This window comes from Lactuca saligna, chromosome 2 (assembly GCF_052625555.1).
Source record: "Lactuca saligna cultivar CGN05327 chromosome 2, ASM5262555v1, whole genome shotgun sequence".
NCBI lineage: Eukaryota > Viridiplantae > Streptophyta > Magnoliopsida > Asterales > Asteraceae > Lactuca > Lactuca saligna.
In genome coordinates this window covers 26913613-26919540 of record NC_136418.1, presented here as the reverse complement: position 1 = coordinate 26919540, position 5928 = coordinate 26913613, and positions in this window count along the sequence as shown.

Sequence of the window (5928 nt, the reverse complement as noted above, 5' to 3'; positions counted from 1 at the left end):
TTTTCGACTAAAAAGTGTTCCAGAGGCTCCCAAACCACCCCAAATGATGATTTCCGACGTTTTTCAGGTGAAAGGAGGGCTTTATGGAGTTTACGGTCAAGTGGTTTAGAGAGAGAAAGTGGGTGTTTCCGACCAAGAAGGTTCAAATGAGGGTGGGGGTCATGTATTTATAGGCCAGTGGTATGGTCGGTGGTGGGGTCCACCTAACACTGACCGTAAACAGAGTTTACGGCCGTACACAAGTTTACGGTCGTAAATTCATCCTCGCCTAGAACTCGGTGTTTTTCGAGGAATCGTAAGTTTTTCGCATGGTTTTTGGTTTCCGACTTGTATGTAATTATAACTATAACATTAGTTGATTTACTTAACCCAAGAAGTTTATGGAAAATAGATAAAAAAAAATTAAATTTTATTAATGGAGGTGGGTTAAAAATAACAGAAGAAATTTCTGGTCGCCACATCATCCCCCCGTTAGAGGGAATTTCGTCCCGAAATTCAGACATAAAATAGAAGTCATGGACTCGCAAAGAGATGTAGATGCTTCTTTTTTTTCTAATCTTCAAGCTCCCAAGTGAATTCGGGTCCCCGCTTGGCATTCCAGTGAAACTTCACTGTTGGGATGCGACTTTGTTTCTTTCGTTTGATCTCTCTATCCATGATTTTGACCGGTTCTTCCACGAAGTTTAGGCTCTTGTTGATTTCAATCTCACGGAGAGGGATCATAAGGGTTTTGTTGGATATGTACTTCTTGAGATTCGAAATGTGGAAGATAGGATGAATGTTGCTAAGTTCTTGGGGTAAACGAAGTTTATATGCCACAGGATCGATCGTACCGAGGATCTCAAATGGTCATATGTATCTTGGATTTAGCTTTCCACGCTTTCCAAAGCGTATCATGCCTTTCAAGGGCAAGACCTTCAACAGAACATGGTATCTAACCTGGAACTCCAAGGGTTTTCGTCGTTTATCGCCGTAGCTCTTTTGTCGATCTCTCAAAGATTTTAGTCATTTCTCGATTTGTACAATCTTATCTGTGGGTTCGCAGATGATTTATGGTCCGATGAGAGTGCTATCAGGGACTTGCTCCTTGGCTAGCTGTGTGTCACCCACCTCAGCACAACATAGAGGGGATATGTACTTGTAGCCATAAAGGGCTTCGAACGGTGCAGCCTTAATGCTGGTATGATAACCGTTGTTGTAGGAGAAATCAAGCAAGGGCAAATGGGTGTCCCACAACTTACCGAAGTCGATGACACATACTCTTAACATGTCTTCCAATGTCTGGATGGTTCTCTCACTCTGCCCGTCTGTCTGAGGATGGTAAGTTGTACTCATATCCAGCTTAGTTCCAAGAGCTTTTTGTAGGGATTGCCAAAATCTCAAGGTAAACCTGCTATATCGATCGGAGATAATGGAAACAGGCACACCTTGCAGTCGAACTATTTCTTGAATGCAGATTCGTGTGAGCCTCTACATTTTGAAAGTTTCTTTGATTGGCAGGAAATGGGTGAATTTAGTCAATTGGTCGACTATTACCTAGATGGTATCGTACCCACTCGGAGATTTGGGTAACTTAGTGATAAAATCCATGGTAATCCTCTCCCACTTCCACTCAGGTATCTCTGGCTGCTGAAGCAAACCTAAGGGCTTCTGATATTCGACCTTCACCTTAGCGCAATTCAGACACTTGCCCACGAAGGTAGCGATTTCTGCTTTCATGTTTAGCCACCAATATAGTTTATTGAGATCAAGGTACATCTTGTCCGATCTTGGGTGAACGGAGTATCTAGTTTTGCGAGCTTCGTTCATGACAACCTCCCTGTAACCATTGAACTTTGGGGTCCATATCCGGTTCATGATATAGTAGACTTCGTCTCCCTTGATCTCTATGTTCTTTTCCATTACTCTCAAGGCTTCACCTGACACATTTTTTGGTTTTAAGGCTTACAACTGAGCCTCTCTGATTTGTATGGATAAGTGGGAATGGATGGTTACTGTCAGTGCCTTCACTCTATGATCCGAGCATTCCTTCTAGCTAAGGGCATCCGCCACCACATTGGCCTTGCCGGGATGGTAGCGTATTTCGCACTCGTAACCGCTGAGTAGCTCTACCCATCTCTGTTGTCTCAAGTTCAACTCCTTCTGGTCAAAAATGTGTTGTAGACTTTTATGGTCAGTGAAGATAGTGCACTTGGTTTCGTAGAGGTAATGTCTCTATATCTTCAATGCGAAGACCACTGGTCCCAACTCTAGGTCGTGAGTTGTATAATTAACTTCATGTGCCTTCAGTTGCCTTGAAGCATACACAATAACCTTTCCTCACTGCATAAGCACATAGCCTAAACCCTGATTGGATGCATCACAGTAGACAACAAAGTGCTCCGTCCCTTCGGGCAGAGACAAGATAGGTGCACTGCATAGGGCCTACTTCAACGTTTGGAACGCAATGTCTTGTTTTTCACCCCAACAAAAGGGTACACCTTTCTGAGTCAGAGTGGTTAGGGGTTTGGCAATTATGGGGAAATTCTGGATAAATCTGCGATAATAACCAACAAAACCCAAGAATTGACGGATTTCTGTGGGCGTCTTCGGTGCTGACCAGTTCTCTATCGCTTTGATTTTGGACGGGTCCGCATGTATGCTTTCATCGCTTACCACGTGACCTAGGAAGGTTACTTTTCGAATCCAGAACTCACACTTGAGAATTTCACGTAAAGCTTCTCCGACCTTAGAGTTTCCAGTACTAATCTCAAGTGCTGTCTGTGATCTTCCTCGCTTCTGGAGTAGACAAGTATATCGTCGATGAATACTATAACAAAATTTTCCAGGAAAGGACGGCACATCTGATTCATCAGGTCCATGAATACCGCTAGTGCGTTGGTAAGAGCGAAGCGCATTACTACGAACTCATAATGACCATACCGAGTTCGGAATGCTGTCTTAGGAACGTCACTCTCGCGGACTCGCAGCTGAAGGTACCCTAACCTTAGGTCTATTTTCAAGAAGTAGCTGGCTCCTTGAAGTTGATCGAGGAGGTCGTCGATTCAAGGAAGAGGGTAACATTTTTTGACAGTGAGCTTGTTCAGTTCGCAGTAGTCGATGCACACCGAAAAAATTCGTCCTTCTTTTTCACGAACAAAATCGAGGCTCCCCAGGGTGAGGAACTCGGTCTAATGAATCCTTTTCCGAGCAGCTCATTGAGTGAGCTGGACAACCCTTGCATTTCTGTTGGCGCTAGGCGGTATGGCGATTTTGCTACAGGGGTAGCTCCAGGGATTAGGTTGATGCGAAACTCAACTTGGCGCTCGGGAGGGATTCCCGGAAGCTCTTTGGGGAAAATGTCAGGAAAGTTGCAGACTTCGGGGATGCTCTCGAGGTCTTTAACTTCCTGCTTGTTTTTAATGACATAGGCTAGGAATGCATGACACTCCTTTCGCAAAAATTTCTTGGCTTTGATGCACGATATGATACGAAGGTTTGAGCTGAGTTTATCACCATTATCGTAAGGGTTTCTCCAGAGGGAAGACTGAGATAGATATATTTTTCATAACAAAGGATATCAGCACGATTGGGGCTCAACCAATCCATGCTGATGATGACATCGAAGCTTTTTATGGAATCTGGCATAAGTTCGATGGGAAAAGAATCACCGTTTAAGGTAAGGGTACAACCTAAGAATATGCCGTTAGTGCTCTCTTTCTCACCGTTAGCCATCTTGATGGTAAATGTTTCGGTTAAAGATTGGGGTTTACGTTTTAGAAGATTCTTGAATGCATGACTAACAAAACTTCTCTCCGCACTAAAATCGAAAAGAATGTATGCATATGAGTTGTCACAGAGGAACGTACCCGTAACAACGGTAGGGTCAGCAACTGCCTCCTCTTGCCCCATAACTAGTACTCTCCCTGCATTTCCAATTGTTGTCGCCTTGGAGCAATTTCTCCTGTAATGCCCGACCTCCCCACAGCTATAACAGGCTTGACCAACACCTGCTCCAGAGGTCTGATTGGCTGGTTGGATTGGAGTTTTGTAGAAACGAGTTGTGTGTCCCTTCTTGCCACAGCTATTGTAGAGCATTTCTTGGCATGGGTTGGGATTATGATGATAATTTCATTTTTTGCACCAAGGAAGGGTACCAACATATCCACTGGTAGGTGCTTGAGTTGGAGGAACAACGAATGGAGCAGTAGTAGCGTGAACTGCCAATGTATGTTGCTTCTTGGAGGGCTCATGTGAAGACTGGCCCTTTTGCGGTTTCCAGAACTTTCTCTTTTCACCACTTCCCTTAGCTGGTTTGGGAGTAGCTGTCACTTTATCAAGATCAACTCCGTGATCTATAAGGGCTAGCACCAGGAACTTGGTGCTGTCAAAAGTGGTTGGCCTGGCAGCCAGGACATTTCCTTGAGTTGGGGGCATCAACCCCCAAATGTATCTCTCTATCTTATTGCTTTTCGGGGTGACCATTATCGAGCAAAGAAGTGCTAGGTATTCAAACCTAGAAGTGTAGGTAGCAATGTCGGAACCCTTCATCTTCAAGTTCCATAATTCATGCTCCAGTTTCTGCATCTCGCCCCTTCGGCAGTACTCAACAAGCATGAGCTCTTTCAAGCTCTCCCAACCCATAGTATTTTCTACTGGTAGGGTTAGGGATTTGGCCCGACCATTCCACCAAGTCAGGGCTCTGTTGGTGAAAGTGCAAGCGACGAATTTCACCTTTCTGGCTTCAGAACAATAGCACATTTTGAAGATAGAATCGATCTTCTCGAAACATCGAGTCATGGCAATAACACCTCCATTTCCGTCCAAGGACGTGGGTTTTGCATTCATGAAGTCCTTATAGGAACACTCCTTTTGGTGCCCTTGACTACCTTCATGATTTTAGGAATGAATACCACTCCCCGAACCACCAGAGCCGCCAGGGTTAATCTGTCACAAAGCGGCAGTCACAACAGCAATAACAGCTGCCTGGAACATAGTGGGATCGAAGGCGTTGGATCCGTCGAGGAATTGTTGTTCTTTTTGCTGGGTCTTTTCTTTGGAGGCATCTTGTTCTATATCAGGAAGAAGAAGATGGTAAGTCCCTTGGAATTTCGAATCAAGAGATGTAAAACTATGTATATCTCTATATGTTAGATAAAGTGTGCTACTAAGCCATAAACAAGGAAAAGTTATTAATACAAGTAAACTACCGCTAAGAAAAAATGAGTAGCAACACTTGGAACGAATCATTACTATGTAGTCGGCTCTGACTAAAATAATCCTATAGTATTTTAAATTGTTTGTTTTGTTCTATCGACATCTTGTTGTAGGAATACTTGGTAAGTTTTAGGCTTGCTGCAACACCACAGTCACTCCCAAGCACATGTTGGTCATGTCTCAAATGAATATAGTTGATCATGAAATATTGACCCTAGACATGATTACATAACTGCCCAGATTTAGCTGCAGTGTCCAACATCCAAATACTTTTGTTTTGTTCTACTTATGATACTATTTCTGGTATGTAGGGATATTGGTATACTTTTTGTAAATTACTTATATTTTAAAAGTGTACTTTTAGTTCAGAGCACTTCAGCCCCTTAATGTTTATAGTTGTATACCATGTAAGGTTCGGTATACTTAACTCACTATAAACAATAGCTCTGATACCAATCTATCACACCCCGAACCGTCAGAACGGACAACAGAAACGTCTAGGGGCGGGTGACGTCATGCGTAGTATCACAACAATCATATCCTAGCAATCAAAATAAACACAACAATTACATTACATTATGAATATTTACATATGTTAGAAAACATAGTTTGTATACATCAAAAGTAGCAAAAGATAAAGATGAGACTCCAAAATGCTCTGTCTTCTCCAAAAGCTGGCGAAGGTACCTGTCTATCGTTGTCCTGAGAATATAAGCAGTTTCGAAAACGTAT